This window comes from Pezoporus occidentalis, unplaced genomic scaffold, assembly GCF_034315485.1.
Source record: "Pezoporus occidentalis ecotype Australia unplaced genomic scaffold, CSIRO_AGI_Poc_V1 ctg31, whole genome shotgun sequence".
Taxonomy (NCBI): Eukaryota; Metazoa; Chordata; class Aves; order Psittaciformes; family Psittacidae; genus Pezoporus; species Pezoporus occidentalis.
Genome location: NW_026915052.1, coordinates 720,001 through 740,783, shown reverse-complemented (window position 1 = coordinate 740,783; position 20,783 = coordinate 720,001). Strand labels below are relative to the sequence as shown.

General features: G+C 37.9%; 1 long non-coding RNA gene across 1 annotated transcript in view; it reads left to right on the top strand.

Annotated features, from left to right (window-relative positions):
- LOC134168337 (uncharacterized) overlaps positions 1-20,783 on the top strand; it is a 41,726-nt gene that overhangs the window by 19,198 nt on the left and 1,745 nt on the right. Inside the window, exon 2 of the long non-coding RNA XR_009966500.1 lies at positions 6,040-6,219. This is a non-coding gene — a long non-coding RNA (uncharacterized LOC134168337). The remainder of the gene's footprint in view (positions 1-6,039; positions 6,220-20,783) is intronic.

Below are 20,783 nucleotides of genomic sequence, written 5' to 3'. Positions count from 1 at the left end.
TAAGACAGCCCCCATAGAGAAAAATAACATCCTGAGCAGAATGGTTTATTGTGTACCCAATCTAAATAAACAAAGTTGGAGAGAAATCAGAGATCTCCTCTCCTTCCTCTACCACCACAAAATATATAGAGCCAGCAGTGCTGACTTTTTTATCTTCATTGCTTTTCTAAAGAGCAGAGGCTTTTCTGCAAGACAGTAGGGTAAGAGGACAGCATAGGTCTTTTTCACCTTGTGAGTACAGGTGAGAACCAAGCAGACCAGTTATATGGGACGTTGAAACCTGCTAATTCTGCCTGGCTGCCAATGCTAGCTCATTCTAGAAGCAGGAATGGACCCTGATCAGCAGAGCTAGCACAAGCACAATCCTGTTTTTGGTGGTGGCATGGCAGCTGTGCCCTTGCAGAGTGTCAGTACATCATGCCTTCCATAAGCACTGCGTCTGCAGGAGGTCCCGTTACTGTGTATCTCCTCCTTCTTCCTCCCCAATCTGCCTAGTTCCCAGTTATGTGGACTATGAGTTAGTGCCATATTTGACCCTACCTAATTAATCCTCTAAACACCTCTCTCTTAAGTGCATTAGTAGCCCTATATTGCAGCTGGTGAAAATGAAATAAAGTGATTTGCCTGTAGCCTCTGAAGACTTCTCTACTGGATGGGATCAGTCGCAGTCAGACATGCAGAACTGACTCCAAACGTCCGGGATACTGCTTACTCAAACAGTTCTGTAAGCACAGATGAGACCTTAACTTTGTTCTGATATCAGCTTTTTGGTGTTTCTTCCTCAGCTAAAATTTCCTGTTGAAATGGGAGTAGGGAAGAAACTTGGGAAGACTTTATGTAAAAAAAACTTGATGTAGTATTAGTGAGCCCTGTAAACAGAGTGTCAGGCCATCATTATTTAGCAAAGATAGTAACTTCCCAAGGCAAAGGCTAATTCTGGACTGAGAAATGAGGTACAAAGAGATTTAATGGCATACCCTAAAGAGTCTGTGGCATTACTGGGAACTGAACCCAGAATTTCTGAATCCCAGTCAAGTTCCATAACCACAAGATGACTCCAGGACTACCTGTAACCTACAATTGCCCCTGCCCAAGAATTCAGCCAGGTGCCTCAGAATCAACAAGAGGTAGTTTATTGCTCTTTATGAAGCACAGATAAATCGCTTAAGCACATGAGTCAGTAGGAACCAAGTAGTTTTTCTCCAGTGAGACACAACCTGGCATGTAATGTATTACATTGTCTTCTCATCCAGAGCAGTTTGCTTCCTTTTCTAAACCTCTGTGAGTTTTTGAAGCTCTGTAGAGTCTTGAAGGCATAGGGAGAAAATCAATCCTCCTTGAATCAAGCCAGAGATTAATCTTCTTTAGAGAATGACTATTTATGTTTTCTGCTGACAGAAATTATTTTTCCAGAATTGTGAATATGTCAAGATATTTTTAGGAAACATCAGCATTTGCCTGTGTGCTTTATGACCTTATGGTGAGGCCTTCTTAAGGTGCAAAACATTAGCAAAGAATGGTGTAGGTTTCTGCTAGAGAAGTATAAAAAAATATACATGGTTAAGTATTGTGTCAGTAGAGAGCAAATCAATGCATCATTAATAAGAGTAGTATTCCTGGGGAAAAAAAAAAAAAACAAAACAACACACACACAAAGAAACTTAATAATTTTCCAGCAATGGATTTTATAGGACTGCTTGCCTCTACAGAAGATTTCTTAATCTTCAACTGTGTCTGATACAGTCCCCGGCTTCCTTACAATAAACTAAGGTGATACAGCCCCAGTGGAACCAACTACTTCAGCAAATGCCTGGCCTTGAACTCATGAGTACTCCCATCCATTAAATATCATGCTAAATTATTAAATACCATGCTCAACTGAGTCTGAGTAAAAAGCAGCAGCAAGAACAGGGAAAACAAACAAATAAAAAAAAAAAGACACCAAAAATGCAAAGAGACACACTGAAACCCTGATTTTAACATACAGCTTTGAGGTTGGCCAGGTTGGATGAGGCTTTGAGGAAACTCATTTAGTAGAAGGTGTCCCTGCCCATGGTGGAAGGGTTGGAACCAGAGGATCTTTAAGGTCCCTCCCAGCCCAAACCATTATATGATTCTGTGATTCCATGAATTTTCATGAAGAATCCTTTTCCTTTCTTTTGGAAAAAAGAAGTTGCCTTTAGGCATGACAGAATTGAAACTAAATAAAATTATTCCATGGTTAAGGTACAATAGGAATGCTCCAGGCCTTTTTTGTCCTTCAGATCCATTTTCTTGGGAAATAGAATTGGAGGAATAGGAACCTCCAGTAAAAAATCATTGATGAATCTTATTGAGTCAACTTACTTTATTTTTCACTTTTATGTGCACTAACTCTTCTGTGCATAAAGGATAGAATCTGTTTAAGGGACCTCTTTGAATACATAAGGCAAGGTCAAGCTTCACAAAAGAGGTTGCAGGTACCAATTCTCTCAAGTGGTATAAGACAGTACCAGGCAAAAACCAGGCATTGTTTAGTGCTGTAGATGAAATATGAATTAGAAAATAAGCTCAATTTCCCCTAAATCACTTTCCATGCATAATATAGTGGAGACGTTTACATCAATAGTGATGCTTCCAATACTAAAAATTAATATGGGAAGCTTTGAGGAAAAGTAACTGGAGGGAGTAAGAGAGAAACTAAAGGGGAAGGAAGAAAGAATGAAAGAAAATTCTCCAGTCCAGGAAGCACTGTTTCACTGAGATACTTAAGCACTTGTTTAGCTTTCACTGCATATGTGTTTCTATTAAATTCAGTACACTGCTAAATAAGACAGCTTGTTTCCACAACTTCAATTTGTGATGCACTGTAAGAGAGAAACATTGAAATTCAGGTTTGCCTGGCACACCAGTCTGTCATTATTCTCACATTGCAAGGCCACAGTGTCTTTAATTAATAGAATATCATATGACTAAAGTTAAGAATGAAAATTATAGCTTTTTGACTTAACTTTCATATGACACCTGACCACTGCTACAGGGAATACTTAACTGGCAATGAGTTCACATAATAGTCATAGATTCAAGAGATGAAACAAATATTTGATCAGATGAGTATGAAATATGCTTACCAAAACATATTTGCAATATTTTTAATAACACCGAGTGTTCATGAATAATCAATTGACATTAAAGAAGACAGGATAGATTCAGTACATACTCATTCTACAAAATAGTGTACTTGAGTGTCTAGATGCAATTGAATTTTCACCAGTGCTTTGCATAAGAAACTGTACTGTCATATAGTCAAGGTTACTTAATGGCAATGCTGTCATATTTCCTCTATTTAGTGTAGGTTCTATGTATATGCATATGGGGCTCATCAAAATCTACTGTGGAGTGACATCCACATTTTGGCTGAATACAGGAGCAACTGAACTTCTCCTGTGATGGTGTAAAACGGAATGAGTAATGTCACAGTCAAAAGTAATTTACGGTCTGCAGATTTAAGCCTTGTTTATATACATAGTCGCTGCAGTTTAATTAAACTGGTGCCAACCTCCATTTGGACATCCTTCTGGTTTAGTTAGTTTAGTTTAAGCCTATTTTAAGTGATTTACAAATAATCCAAAATATGACTGTCCACACAGAGCCTTCTGTACTATCTTAACCAAATGTCTTTAAAGTCAGATTTTTAATTGACACCAGTAAAACTCAACAAATGGTCTAGTCTCAAATACAGAAGGGATTATATGAAATGCTGCAAAAGATGAAGTCCACCTGATATCTATTAGTGGTAAGTGCAATGCAATAATTTAGAAGCAAGTGCTAAAAGGAGTACAGATGGAACACATTAAGTGAAACTAACAATAATTGCAAAGGCTAATAATGAGAACAGAAAAACTCAAATGAGACTGAACTAGACTCATGGCTTCATGTGTGTCTTCTGTATGCTGGTAGGTATGTTGGGGTGTCTTCTCCAGACTTACATCACTGCCTTCCATGCTGATAAAAGACAATTTGGAAGATGGGAGCCTGTGATAGGAGCAGCCAGCACTGGGATGACATTTCACTAGGCTCCACTGTGTTATCCCTGTTTAGCACAGCAACAGCACCTGCTGGTAGGAGAAGTAAAAAAGCCTTTACAGAGAGGAAGCTTTTGTTTCTTGCTATCTCACAGTACCCCTGGGGTGGGATGGAGGACAAGTATGTATAACAGGCAATTATGAGTACATATAAGTCTGTCTGGGGCAGGCCAAATATATTTTATTGAATCAAATTACTTTGGATTTCCCTGAGAAATCTGTGACTCTGGCTTCCCTTAGCATATCAGCACAAATTCTTCATCTTGTTTGCAATAAGGTTGTTCTATGTATGGCTGCACAGGAAGCTACTGAAAGGTTCCTACAAGCTATTACTTCTCGTAAGCCCATTCACTCCCCTCATCTCATCATCCCTAACTGTGGGAGAAGGATGCCAGAACATGATGTCAGAATTTTCCAGAAATATAAGGACTGGTGCACTTTCTACTCCCATCTAATTCAACAGTCGTGGTTTGCATTTGCTGCCAGACGGCAAACACACTAATTTCCATTGACGTTAGGGGGAAATCATGCAGGCTCAGAATGCAAGAGAAAGGAGCTACTGAGGCATGGACTGAGATGTATTCCAACAGGGCCTTTCAGAGGCTGACCAAACCAGAGGATCTTTTCAAACCATTAGGAAAGCGAATTCAACCAGCTGGACTGTCCTGATAATTTATGATATTACATCCATCCTTTAGGCTTATACATTTTATTTTAAATGGTAGCAATTAAGAAGTTGAAGAGTTGTAATATGGGTACTTCATATCATCATTTATACACTATAGGGTGCTCAGCATGCCTTGCTTCACAAAGGCTATACAAAATATGAAAACATTAGATTGTATCAGTAAGGCTTATATGAGCTTACATTCATCCACATTGATGTAAAAATTTAAACATCTACATAAATTAAAGCATTTACTTAAGAATGTTTCTTAGATGTTTTCCTAGGAAATACGCTATACACTTGGAACAGCATGTCTATATCATATATATATACATATATATATATATATGTTTCTAAAGACACAAAACATCCTGCAGATTATCACTGAATGGTAACTGAAAGGGCACACTATCTTATTAGTTTTGAAAGTTGCTGGTTAGACAAGCATTTCTGTAGTAAAGATTTCTAAGGAAAGTGGTCAATTACCAATACATGATTGAGAATCATGTTGAGATCTGTATGAAATCAGACCCTGATACTGTCTTCCTTGCCCTACTGTAATTTATGTATTTGGTAGCCTGGCCCACTACTGAATACATGCTTAGAGCACATAGCAGTGGTGTCAGAAGCAAAGAAAAAAATTAACCCAGGTTTTGTAAGTATTTTGTTTTCTTTCCTAAGCAACAAAAAAAAAGGTGATCAAACCCTATCATTGTATTGACCTTAACAATAAATATGCCAGTGTATTCACATATTGTTTGCGTGTAATGAATAACAGAATGCCCTGCTTTAAATAGATAAACAAGTAATGTTTAATGTCTCCTATGGAAAGTCATATGTTATACAAACACAGTCATAAAACAATATTGGAGGCTTTATTTTAATCAAGACTAATGTTAAGCCATACGCACTCTTTTTTCAAGACTGCTTCTTACAGTCTTCAGGCAATTACATTTTTACACTTGGAAGAAAAAGAACAAAAAGGATATTGAACTGATTAAAGTTCCTTGCCTAATATTATTCTTCCAGGCATATTCAGTACATGCAATCCACTGTGCTGCAAAACTGAAAATAATCCTATGTTAAAGCAGGACTGAACCAAGACCAGTTAATATATGCCAATAAATAGAAGTCTGGAAAAGTCTTAGTTCTAGATGCTTATGTCCATTTCTACAAACGCTTATGTAATCTAAAACAGAACATGGCTGTGAGTGTCCAGACTGAAGAGGTCATTTTATTCCATTGGCAAAGGAGATAATCTGTTTTGTGTCTGGCTCAAACTTTGCAGTGCATGTATCTGTTTTATAGAACAGAAGACTGTGGTGCACATCTTCTTGGCCATGTGGATGCCTACTTCAATCCAAAGCAGGATTCCTAAGGATTATACTATTGTTCCTCTTTGGCCACAACAGCAGTGAAACTGCTGATTCCCTCCAAATCTGGCACCAGAGAAGTGTTAGCCCAGAGGCAATACTTCAAGAATGTAAGGTGAGGAATATTGAGAAGTGGGTGCAAATCATTTTACCTGAGAGGATTTGCATTCATGGTTTTGGGCTTGTCCTGAAGCAACCAGCAACATCCAGGAAAAAAATAGATGGGCACATTGTCAGTCATGCTGACTCACCCTGGGGTGTTGTTTTCCATGATTCCCTCTATAAGTCTGTTTTACTGTGTCTTATATTTAGATTGCAAGATCTAGGGGGGTAGAGGCGGGGTTGGAGGAACTGACTGTTCCGTGTTTGCACATTGCCCAGGACAAGGACAGTGGGGTACCACATCAGGTCACCCAGAGGGCTACTCCACCATTATCTCTGTTGATACTAAGGCCAGCAACAGTGACATTATGAGCAGGTGATTAAAACACAGAAAGATCCAAAAGCCTGTGGAGCGGGTCATTTTTGTTCCTCTTGATTTGAATGAGAATGCTACAATGAACCAAAGAAACTCAGCCTGCAAGTTTAAAATATACAAAAGGGAATGTTTGTTTTCTCACAGCACAATAATTAAGTTGTGAAACTCATCGTCATATTGGGGATACCTAATGTATCCCCAGTATTGGGGATACCTAGTGTAGGGATACCTAAAAGTAAAAATGAAGATAAGAACAGATTAGGCAAATTTATGGATGATAGGACTGTTGGTGTCTATTAAGCTCAGTGGGGCAGATGCAAACCCAGCCTCATAAAAATCCTCAGATTATGTCTGTGAGAAGGTTGTCAGGAATACCTCAGGAACAATCCCTTTCTACAGATCCTGAGGTTTTTTTTTTTTCTTTCTTATGTATCCTCTACTCACCACTGTTGTAGACAGAACAGCAGGCCTAATAGACTATGTTCAGACTTTACTCTGAATCAGTGTGGTTTTATATACTTAAATGCATGTACCTAAGATCTAGTCGGATAGGACCAAGAAACGGATTTGTGGGTTTTAAAACTGGATTATTTGCTTACTTGTCATAATCTTGATCTTTTTTTTTCTTCATACTTGTGAGTATTGTACCATAAGGGTCCTAGAATCCCAGTATAGCAGAACAGTTGAGGTAGGAAAGGATATCTAGAGGTTAGCTTGTCCAATGCTCCTGCTCAAGCAGGGTCATCTGGAGCCAGTTGTCCAAGACTATGTGCAGACAGCTTTTGAGTATCTCTAAAGATGGAGACTCCACAATTTCTCTGTGCAATCTGTGCCAGTGTTTGGTCACCCTCACAATGAAAAATAATTTTCTGATGTTCAGACCAAAATTTCTGTTTCAGTCTGTGCCCACTACCCCTGGTCCTCTCACTGGGAATCACTAAAAAGAGCCTGGTTCTGCCTTCTTTACACCCTCTCTTCAGATACTTGTACACATTGATAAGGTCCCTCTGATACTTCTCCAAGCTGAACAGTCCCAGGTCTCTCAGCCTTTGCTCATGAGAGATGCTCCAGTCCCTTAAACACTTTCATGGCCCTTTGCTGAACTCCCTCCAGTAGCTCCATGACTCTCTTTTATGTTGGATTTCTCTGGTACTTGGGAGCCCAGAACTGGACACAGCGCTCCAGTGGCTTCTTAAGTGCTGAGTAGAGGGGAAGGATTACCTCCTCGAGAATGCTGGAAATATTTTGTCTAATGCAGCCAAGGATAACTTTAGCCTTCTTTGTGGCAAGGACATATTGCTGTCTTATGGGTCAAATGATATATATAACATGTAGGAGAGCACAAATGACATAGATAACGTGCAGGAGAACACACATGGTCTTAAACATTCAAGTTGGCTTTTTCTTTCTGTGTATGACCAACAGTGTTTTTGCAGTGATAATGCAAATATGTGCTGTGCTATGCTATGTCATCAGCTCAGCTACAGGAGGTGTGCAGAATGGTCAAATATTGCCCAAGGGCATAATTTCAGGAATACAGTGAGCTGCCCCTTTGCATATATTTAATCCTTGACCTCTATGAGGATACTGCCAGCAGGGCTGACAATTAGTGCGAATTGTGGTGGACTTTTGAAGTTAGACAGTAATTTAATTGCTGGCTAAGAGGTGCAACTTGGAAGTCTGGGAATTTTGTGGTCTCATAACTCTCCCTTTTGTCCCCCTTCTAGCCCTGCCATTTCACTGGGTTGTTTCATCAAGTGAAGCAATTATAAAAGCTGATAGCAGTTTTCTCTAAATTGTTGGCAGGGAGCCAGCATTCTGTTACAGAGGTGCGATGCACTGCATCAAGTGGTTGCACTGAGTGATGCTCTGTAATGATGTGATGTGGCTATGTGATTAAATACTTGCTTCCTGCCAAATCATTCTCCCTGGGAAACAATTGTCACTGCACTTAGCATCTCTCCACATTTGAGAGCAATGTGTTGTGCTTTCCTTAGAAGCGAAAGGCTGTTATTGCTAAGGGTGAAAACCTGATGTCTTTGGTACCTTCATTAGATACACTTCCTGAGGCCAAGAACGTGAAGGTTTGGTCTCAGGAAAGTTTTGTCTTTCAGTAGGATACTATTAAACATAGTGAAGAAAACCTACAGCAGGGAAAACACAATTTGAGCTTTTTCCTAACTAGCTTTTCCACACGTTTTCCTCTTCCACCCTCTGTATGCTCTCCACCATCCTTAGTCCAGAGCCTACTCCACACACTGAGAAAGACCCTTTTTTAAGACCTGCTTCCGTACTTTCTAGGTCTCAAAGGAACCATCCAAATCAGCTCCAAGCAACTGCACAAAGTATGAGGCAAAGCCCACTCCTCTGAGAGGCAGTGTTCCCCTTTCCACTTCTCCTATCACCAGTCACTCTCAGTCTCCTAGTCCTCTGCCAGGCTGGCTTTGAAACATCAAGGTAGGAGATTCCTGTGTTGGTGAGAAAGAGCAGACTTGGTAAAGGGCAAATCTCCTTCTGGGCAAAGGTGAGAGAATGCCAAAATAAAAACAGTGATCCTCTGCTTATCTTAAAATCCCTTGAAAATACTGCCAGAACAAAAGATCTACTTTGGTTTTGTAAGAAATCTATATATATGTGCAAGGTAAATCCAAACCTCTGGCAAAGCAGCTACTCTGGACTCCCAGGACTCAGTGGAAACACACCTCTTGCACTGAGCCAAAACACCCTGGGTCCTTGACAGAGCGAGGTCTGAACTGGAGATGGAAAAGAGGGGGACACCTCTCTAATACAGCTAGCACCATCTAGTGACAGCTACCAAAGGGACCTCCAGTAGGGTATAACATTAGAACGTAACAGTATCCATAAGAGCCTATTTATGGAAATAAAAGAAATGCAAAAGTTTTTAGAAAATATGAAAGTTTCTATCTGCCTGCATTGTCCTACCTGTATTAAGCCCCACATGCAGAGTTTTATGCATATCTTCTGCAGTCATGAGGTTCATATGTGATCAGTGAAGCCTCCCCACAAATGCACAGTGACCATATGCTTCCAGTGTTGTCAGGCAGGTCAAAATTGCAATGCACACTGCTCACGTATTGAGCAGTGCAACAATTCCTGGAGGCACTGATAGGTATGTGTAAATGTACAGTACAAAGAAAAGATCTGAAACAGAGCCATAAGAAAAACCTCTGAGGCTTACACTCTATGGCATGAAAATCTACATTTGCACAGGCTCAGAAATGTGCACAAAACTGTACTCCATCAGTGTCCTTTTAGGATACTGTACTCTTGTAGATCAGTTAAAAAGCACATTTATATGAACACACATGATTTCTGACTCTCAGTGAAGAGTATCTCTTTCATCAAAGGGCAACGGTGAAACGTGATGGAACATAACAATCTAGCGGGGTCATATTACTAACTGTTGCCTTTGAAAATTATAGGTACAGTAGATATTGAGTTGATGTTTTTCTTGGCAAGTTGTTTTATCCTTGCAGTACTCTCCTGAATACTCTTTACTGAACCTGCCATGATAACAATAGTGAGGAGGTTTTTCATGCAGTGAAACAAGCAACACTTTCCTAGAGACTTCCTTCACAAATAAACCTAACTTCTTTCTGTTAAACTGATATGACTCTTATGAAATTCTGTGTTTATTTGAAAAATCATCCTTATATCACCTTAGAATTCTATTCTTTTCCTCATGCTACTTCAGGAATTAAAAGGCACAGTGCCCCTATCCATTAAGAAAGTTTGGAACATTGTAGTTTGCTTCACATTTATGGTGAAAAATGTGGAATATATTCTATTGTTGTAAGCTTCATACTTACAATATCTGAAAGAAAACTTAATAAGTAGAAAATATGTACATTACATATATTATTTTTTTATTTCTTCTTACTTTACCCCTTTCAGGCAAATTCATTGCTTATGAAAAATATCCAGCCAGACAAAAGATATTGCCCACTTCTTTAAAATGGGTCAGATCCTCAAATAGTGTTAACTGACATAAGATGCCCCATATGAGAATCTCACTTCATTTTCCCATATTTGAGAATAAAGCATTCACTATGAAAAGATCACTATTTTCACGACATGTATTTATTTTCATGCAGGCTCTAAATAAATGATTATGTGATTTTTTTTCAAACTTTTGAGATTGTTGTACAGTTTTTATATATAAAAATAAATTGATAAATATGTAACATCTGAATAGGAGGCTGCCCTAACACACCTTAGGACATATATGCTCAGAAGAGCCCCAGAAACTTTAAGATTAGCTTTATAGCCTGCAATCAGTTTCCTGACGGCTTATGATGCATATGGGATCTAGCCAGTACACCTTATTAGAGATAGGTGTTCACTCATTTCTAATGCAGACTTTTGTAGACTTCCTCTGAATTCTGCACGCTATTTTTTTTAGCTGAAGGAGATGCCCATCCACCAGAAACTTGAGACAGACATACCAAAATAACCATTTGTGAAAAACTCCCACAGTCTGGATTGCTGCGATTTTTCTGTCTTAAAAGGACCTCTGGAGAGAGGGAGTACCTTCATTTTTTGAACTTGATCCTTGTAATTCCAAATTAATGGCCTTACCAAACTGAGAAATATGACTCAGCTTCTATCAGGACTTTGCAAGTACATGCAGGGATGATTCTGAAGACAGAAAAACAGAGGTGAGCCTCCCGCTCTAATATTCTCTCACATTGTAATTCTTTGCCATGCATTTACATCACTCCATGCATTGTGCATGAGCAGGATTGTCATTCCCTTTGAAGCATTAAAAATACCCCTTGGTCCTAAGCATTTAAACCAGGTGTCAATGAAAAAAAAAAAAGGGAAAGAATATTCTATCCTATTTGACACTGGATCAGAATATACAATAAACACATTTGCTATTGATTCCGTTATTCAGAACCTTGATCTTCCTTATTAATTTCTCATACATAAATGGGAACCAATATGCCTATTCTGCATTAAAAAAAAAAAAAAATTAAAATCAGATAAATGAGGCAAAAACTCAACCCTGCTCTTGTGCTTAACTAATTATTTTGAACAGCTCTGGTCTGCTCACCTCTGCGCTGAGTTGGTAATGTATCCCCCTTTGGTCAACTCTAGATCTCTAGCAACACCTATGGGAGAGTATTTAATTAATCCTCTGTTACAGTTGTAATTGCATTATCCTGAGGGAAAGCCTGACTAGCCAGGAATATTATTTTAAATGTATACTGTAAACAACATATGTCCTCAGGAGAGTTCAGTTAATACAACCATTTTGACCCTTTCACTGCTGAGTGCTTAACAATTTATTCTCATAACCACTAAAAAGGACTTTTTCCTTTTCATGTGGGGTTATTTAGACTTCATGCTTAAAACCTGCATAGTGCAATTACATACCTACTCATCAAATAAAATAATTGCTTACAGGCTGCTCAAAATATTTCCAGCTAAATGAAGAAGGTATTGACATTTTGCTCTGTCCTAGTCTACAGTCCCATTATGAAATGCAGCTCTTTCTTTGTGAAAACATATTTCTCTAACAGTGGCATAACCTCTGCTTCTGCTGTACCTTCCCTGTATGCTGAAAAGTATGATACAGCCCAGCAGGTTTACCTCATTCTCCACATTTCTCTTACATATTTGATATAAAGGCAGGAGCAGGAGAGAGGGAGCCTGGAGTGACACTCCTGGTTCATGGTTCCTCCATGAATTTTGTCAATTGTAAAAATTTAGTCAAATTTCAGACATCTATGTCTAAATATTTTGATTTCTAAAAATGTAAAAACTTCTTAAATAGTCCAAAATTTAAGTAAAATTATAAAGGAATTCGTTTTCATTGAGCTTTCCAATGCTTCATTTCACAAGCTTTCTGTTGTCAAATGGGAGACATACAACTTTATTTGCTTTCATCTACTCAAGGCAGAAATGGCAAGAGCATTGCCTGCTATTTCACCAGCACTCTGTGAGGCTATGCTCAAATATGTGAAGTCTCAGAGATTCTCCTGTGGAAAGTGTTATGTAAGTGCAATGTATTTTTAGGAAGGACATGAATAGAATAGTAAAATAGGACTTTGAGGCCTTTTTTATTAGAATGCCTTGACCTTTTTTTTAAACCGCTTTTTTTACTTCCTGGGTCCACAGATAGCATGTATGACAAGTGCAGTGTACTGAGATCAACAGATTAAAAGCACAAGCTTGTGGAAGCTCAGTCTCTGGCACAATTTTTAAAGCCTTCTCTTAATTTAGGCACTATCCAATGACATAGCTAAAAGTATGGGTGGATTTACCTTGCTTTCTGTTTTCAAAGAATGGTATGACAGCCACAGCTGGTCACCGGTTTGTGCACATTTCTCCTCCTAAATATATATCTTTCTGGTTTGTGATTCAACAGCCCTATAAACAGCAGCTACCTTGTGCAGCTGTTGCACCAGCTCAGTTTATACTCTTCTTTTGCACTTTGAAATCTCAGCTTGTCCTAGGACCCGAAGAGTTTCCTAAGATGTATATTTGAATGAATGCTCAAGCAAAACTCTTCTCTTCTCTTCTCTTGCTCTTTTTTTTTTTTCTTTCCTAAAGTGTTTCAAACTTCAGAATGAATATTGTTTGCAGGACAAACACAATGAAATAAATCTTCTCACTGGACCAGTTTGGGAATTTGAACATTGATTGTATTACACCCAGAAAAGCATGAGGAAAACATACAATTAGATATAAACAACACAAGTGGCACAAACTCATTACCTAGAATGGGCGGATTAAAGGCTCTTAAATTCAATAGGACTAAATTGAGCCCTTCCTCATGAGTGTCCCTACACAAGTAGTATCTGACCAAGAAAAACAATGACAAAATGCAAATAACTTCAATGACTTGTATACTGCCAGAAAGACACAGTATATCAGAAGAAAATAATCACATTTTCCACAGTGTGAGAAAAAGAGCATGACCACAGTAAAATCATACAGGATTAGACCATAATGTATGAAAAAACTTCTTTAGAAACAGAAATATTTTCTCCAGATTTAATAGAATGTTCAACTGTAATTAATTTGTAAAAGAAAAAAGCAAACAACAAATTTCTTGAACTAACAGTCCTGAGAATATAGTGTGTGTATCTTGCTTCTGGAAAATTTATTAAGCATAGGGCAGAGGGATACATTGAGAGAGAGAAAGAGACAGACCAAATTTAATCTCTCTGTTCTTGCCAGTGTTTGCTGCTGTAGTGAATTATCGCAAACTTCATAAATGTAAGTAAAATGGGACCCTTGAAGTCTCAGTCACTTTATTTCAACAGAATGTAACCATATTCCAATTTGCACTTGAATTAATGGGAGACTACATAGCTTTGAAAGTCTTAAAGTGCATGTCACACCTATTATAACACATTTTATTAATCAGTGACTTATATTAAGAAAGACCATCCAGCCCAGCTTTCTGCAACTCTTTCAGTTGAAAAAAAAAAGAAGGAAAAAACCCCAAACCAAAAAACCACCCTTATTTCTTCTTTTCATACAGTACCTTAACAAAATTACAAACTGGTTCTAAGTAGACACATTAGGAATGTGCTATCTTGAACATTCAGCTTTACTTAAATCAACTTCACTAATAGTTAATGTTAGAATATTTTTTTTAAGAACACTAAATGTTAGTCTTCTGGTATGAAGGGCTTCTTTTCTTCCACTCCTTTTCTCTATACATCATCCCTCATGTCCAAGTTTCACCACAGCAAACACATCCTATCTCCCTTTGATGTTGTCAAATATTAGGATTGGCTTTTGATAATGTTGATATAGTGCTGTTAGTCAATATTCATAGATGTCACATGAAATGTTTGGGAAGCCCCTGATACATAATGGGAACACTAGTGATACACAGTGTGTACTAAATGAAAAAAAATTCACATACAACTCAGAGCAATCCAAGCATCATCACTTTGGGTGCCCTGATGCTGGTATATTTTCATGAAGTAGAGAAACATAAACAGTTTCTTCTTGTTCTTTCCATCTGAGTGCCTGGAAGATCAGGACCATGCAATTTCTATGCATGTAATGGCAATAGTATTAATAACTTCTGTGAGTATATATTATCCATATTCATTATAACAAATATAGAATAGAGAAACTATAAATAGAAATTTCTGCTTCTCTGGAGTGCAGTGGGAATATTGGATCTACATAAGGAAAAGAGCAATATAAAGGGATTTAAATTGGCAACAAGTCCAAGTCTGGGAATATTTATACACAAGAGCTTTGTCTGATAATATTTATGCACATAAGGCACAACAGTCCACAGAACTCTTCAGAAACTTTAGTGAGCCATTCAACATCACTTCCAAATGAAAAATAAGTCCTATTACCTGGCCTTTTCCTATAGGTTTCTCATTTTCTAAGACACACCAGCAGCATTCTTTGCAAAATGATTCAATGGGTTTTGTCTGAATGTTTGTCTACAACCATCAGGTTAAATTCTACCCTCCCAAATACATGAGTGGTGAGGACTCATAGATGCTAGCCTATAGAAATTAGAGCTGGAAAAGTCTCAACAGCATGAATGTCCCAGTACTATACATTTGAATGTTACATTCACTTCAAGTTTAATTTGAAGCAAGCAACTAGACTCTACTCTTCCTTTGGGACAATTTTCAAAAGAGTTGAACAGACTTGTCTACAAAAGGGCCTCCTGATACTATTTCTAAACCTTCCTATTCCCAGGTTCTTTCCACAACCCAGAGTAGTATCAATAAACAACATAATACACAAAGAACCTGACCTTCCAAAACTGTAATTTATAGCACTTTCCACAATACAGAGTGCCAAACAAGCAGACAAAGACGGGAATAGATGTTTTTAATTTTGTTTATTATTCGTTTGCTCAATCTATGAGGCCTCACATAATGTCTGCGGCTGACCTCAAATTAAATCACATTCTCACTCTGCTTACATTTCCCTGATACACCAAACAGAAGAACAGGGAGCATGGCATTTCGGCATGTTACCTCTACATACAGCATCAACTGAACCATTACTTCTTGTGGAACATTGACAAGACGTTGAAATCCCTTACATCAGACAAATGGACTTTATTATACAAGAGAGAGCTTCATAACTGCAGACCTTTTGGGATGACAAAAACCCACTGAGTTCTCCACTTTCCACCAAAGCTGCCAGCAATTTACTGGTTTTGGCAGACTTACTAAGAAAATTCTGTTAGTGAAGGCAGAAACTCTAAGCCTAGGTCCAGTTGCTGCCAGTCTGCCACACACAGAAAACAGATCTCAACTTTCCACATCTGATCATTGTTTGAAAGGGGCATTTAAAAGCTTACATTCTGGGGAATATCTTTCTATAGTCAGAACATTTAATCCCACTGATATCCAAACCATTCTGAAAGAGAAATAGGTTTATGGCAAAGTCACTTCAAATTAAACTGTGTTATTTCATTTCTTGGGTGAAAAATTAGGACCTGATCCTAAAATATGTCAATCATCCTCAAAACTGAGGGCTCAAAACACACTGCTGAAAATACTTAGCACCTTCCAGGTTAGATTTCTTAATGTTATTAAAAATGTTTTCACTTGCCACACATACAGGAATATCAGTGCTTTAACCAGTCTTAGACTTTCCAGGAAAATATTCAGTACAGATTTAAAGTGATTTATAGTGAATAAATTACTCTGTTCAACTTGAATTGCAAAACTGATGTCAGTGAGTGAGGTTGGAGATGGAGATCATGGCAAAATCATAGACAGAACAGATCTCTAAACACTCTTTTCTACCCAGGGCCCTCACCTTTAATATGTAAACAGTGTCTTTTGAATGGTCAGGTAGTTCTTATGTGCTCAGACATATCAATGATGTCATGCATGTCAGAAGACAACAAAAAAATATTAATTTCCAAGAAGAAATGTAAGAATCATTTGGAGAGAAGATGCCTTTATTTGTTACCTAGAAAACCACTCAGTAGGTTGGTTTGTTTACTTGCTGAGGTAAGATACAGAATATCTACACTCTTCATGAAGAAGTTATCTTTTTTGAAAGAAAGTGACATATGTCGTGGAAGGTTCTCTACATGTAGAGGTCAGGGTACGTAGCAGCTACTCTAGTCCTAACCCACTATTTTTCTAGACAGCTTATGGCATTTCCCTATGAAGTAGGCATGCCAAATTTTGTTCGTTAAAGACTGTCAGTCTTTTTGTGACACAACACACAAGGCGTATTACTGCCCCCATGCTTCATGCACTGCTATTGATTGCACTAAATGTAGATATAAACTGTGATATGAATGAGTTCTGCCACTAACTGGATTCAAAATCAATGCCATATCACAAGTTATTCAATGCCTAAACCAACTGATAGCTAAAGATGCAAGAGGACAGAAAGAGTTCCAGGATTAAAAATAAATCCTAAGGTGTCTCTGGCAACAGGAAACTTGAGTAGAGCAGCCTAAAGAGACATAAAGTGTCTGCAGAAGGAGAATGGCCTGGAATAAAAATGCTAGATAAATATTTATAATATCATGGAAAACATAATGTAAGGTATTTGAGTTAGTACCTTAACATATCTGCCAAGGTTAATTTTTCTTTCTTGAATTCAAAAATGTGTTGCTGCCTAGTTATGCAGACAGGTATGTAGCTCTCCAAATGTGTGTAAAAGTGTAAGCGACAAATAGTAAGAGTTTGAATACAAAAGACAAGTGTATTAACTAAACATCTCCCAGACTGTTGCATTTTGGATTTTTTAAAGGATGAAAGAAAACTCCAAGTTCAAATTGTTTAAGGCTCAGTGAATGGGGTCCTCAGGAAGATCTGTCAACTATTTGGCTGATGGATCCCTAAAGTTTATTTTGTTTGGGCTCAGGATTTGAAGAAGGTTTGGGTTTTGGTTTGTTTTTTTTTTTTTTTTTGCAGTCTTCCTGATACACTAGAATTTGTGCTGGATTCTCTATATCTAAAACTCAGATAAACCCCCCCTTCCTTTTTTCACCTATCAGCTCACATGGAGAAATGAAAATGTAAAATAAAGACCAGGATGCATGTAAAATCTCAGGGTTTATACTTTCTAAAATGCTTCTATCTAAATGCAGATTTCTGGGAATATATCCTAGAAAATTTACATCTAGCATGCAAATCTGTGCTGTATGGAGAATTTCCAGTCAGAGTTATTTTAAACAGAGTGAAACTTGCATTATGTTTTGATTTGAATACCCAGGAGATCTGAGAAATATCCTGTTCTCTAGTTATCTGTGGCTCAAGTTCAGTGTAGCCAGTACTGAGTTTTTCTGTAATAGCCATGACTTGTATATTGGTTTAGAAATAATTAGTCCCATTCTTAACGTGGTGATAAATCTGTTTCCATACTTATCCCATTCAAAAGTGGAACTATCAGTCACAGAAAAAAATTAGTAAAGAAATAATCAGTAAAAGTTATTCTTGTCATAAATACATTGGCTTCAAAGCACTTAGACCAGGTTCAAAATTTATCCAAGGGAATTTTATTATTTAATATTAATAGTGCAGCACCCTATTTCAACATTAAAGGCTGGAGAAGCAGTACCAGAATACCTGGCAATGTGTGAAACCAATGGACTTCATGGTGTGCTCATTTGTATAGTAATACCTACAGTGCCTTTTCTGCTGATACCTCTTATAGGCTACTGCAACTACTGGTCACTTCCTTGGTGTCTTGAAAGCATGAATTATGTTCCCAAACTTTCCTTACTTTTTTATCCATCACATCTAATTCAAGGTAATATTTAGTGATCTGGGCACCGTCTTGGGCACAGGAGTTTCCTGGGTTCTATTTGCTTTGATAGCTACGATTTATTTGCTGGCTTTAGCTATTTCATAAAATAACATAAATATCTACAACAAGTTGTGGGTGTGTTGTTGCCAGTGGGCTTCTACATTTGTTCATATGAAAGGCCACTCATCTACAAAGCAAGATGGGAATATCTAGTCTTGAAACCCCAGCTGTCCTCCACAAACAGTTGCAAGAAAAAAGGAGGAGGGGGGGACGTGCTAAATATGCTGAAATACTTATGGTGAAGGACTGTAGAGAACAAATCCTAAACTGGAGGAATCTTCATAGAGAATGGATCTAGAGCTGGTCATGCTTGTTTTCAGTTGTGGCTTGTTTGAAAGGCAGTTTAACTGAACTGACATTGTAAAGATATAGTCACAAAATTTCACTGAAACACTTTTAATACTACCTCACAATGTTCAAGTAAGTTAATCTCACTCTGTTAGAAAATGTCTGATGTACACAAGTCAAGCAAGAGCAGAAATACCGGTGGGCTGGGGTAAAATATGTTGTCCAGTTAATCTCCAAATAGTAGGTTAAAGGTTCTGATTTTTAATAAAATTTGGTTAATATGCCAAAAAAACCCCTGTGAAGTTAATAAAGGTTGGCTCCCTAAAAGTGCCTGTAATCATTAGATCTTTCTCTGATCATGCTATGAGCTACTGCTCAAGTGCCCCCAAAAGCCTGAATATCTTCACAACTTGTAAGATACACAGAAAAACTTGCTTGGCCAGTGCTGACTCAGAAACAAGTTGAATATTCAGACAAAATGAAAAGAAAAAAAAAAGATACTATATCAAAGCATCTTTAGTTTAAATGGTTGAAGCTTTCAAGCTTAAATTAAGCAAAGCACTTAAGCATGACTTTACTGGGTCATAAGCATATGCTTACATGGTTTTGTTCAGCATAGGTTTATAGTACAGTGTAATATTCTTCTTCAAAGTTCTCAAATAAGAGCAACAATTTTATTAATTTCCTTTTTTTCTCCCCTGCCTCTTTAATTAAGGGTTGTGTGACTCTGCAACCAGTACAGCTTGTGGTACTGCAGTGATATAATAAGAAATCCATGCCCAATTGGACATGATAACTTGACAATTTTGCTTTGAGTGTGAAAGTGTTCATACAGTTCTACCATCTAACACCACTGACACTTGCTTATTCTATCTCACACTGCAGCTGTTTGCATGCTGTTTCTTCTCAGCTTCACTCCTGTTCTCTACTTTCTGACTAGCTAACTGGTGTTGGACCCAACTGCCACTCGAACACTTTTCCCTTCCCTCCACTGGCAACAAAGGCAGCACAACCCAGCTTCCAGTTTCACATTTAGTATATAAGTCTGAAAAATTCCAGTCTGACTATATCAGTCACTAAATGAAAATGATGAGTGGGCTTGATTCCTGGCATCTTGTGCAACTGCTTCTGAAGTTGAAGGAACAATGTGCTGTAACTGAGCACCCTGCTTGTCCCTTACTGCTTAATAAATATATCTGATCTGATACCAACTCCAAGACTGACCCTCTTTCTGAAAATTGAATAGTTCCTCTTCAATGCACTATGGGCATTTATTAGGCTAAATACATGGAACTGCTGTATACTTATGTGGGAAAGAGAGTGTGATCATCACTTCGGTATTTGCAGTAGAGCATCTACTACCTGCACAGTTTATACCTCTTCTGCTTCTGAAAACTGAGAATCAGGAGAATATATTTTGTTTCCCTTTTGGATCTTCTGCAGTGGGTACAAGCAGTCATTTTTTAAAATGGCACTCACCAACTGTCATCTTTTAATATTCCCACCTCCACTCCATTTCCACACAATACACGCACATGTACACACATACACACACTCTGCAGCCCTTGGAATCCACAGTGAGATTTGGTTTTACTTACAGAGGATACTCTGCCATGACTGTCACCAAAGTTATATAATTGGAAGGAAACAATAAGATGACAGATTGCTTGTTCTAAATAATTGGATAGACAGGGTAGCAAACAGTGGGTTATGAAAAATATTCCTCAAAGGATGTCAAACTTCAATAACTCACATAACAAAAAGACACTGATATCTGTCCTCCTGTCACAATGGAATATATTTAAGATCGAATTATAATTTTCTACCTCAATTTTTAAATCTTTTTTTAAGAAATAGAGAGGGAAAAGCCTGAGGATTGCTGCTGAACTTCTATTAAAAAAATGACACAAAAATGCTCAACTGTGTGTTTAGGGCAGAAAGTTTCTAACCTTTAAACAATGTGAAAATATCAAGCTCAATACTATTAGTTCTCAGTCAGCAGAGCACACAGACTGAAACTGAGCACACCCTGACTGAAACCACAATTCTGGTGTGAGAGGTGCTATCCACATACTTTGCAAAAGATAGTCCTTTATTACAAGAGATTTTAT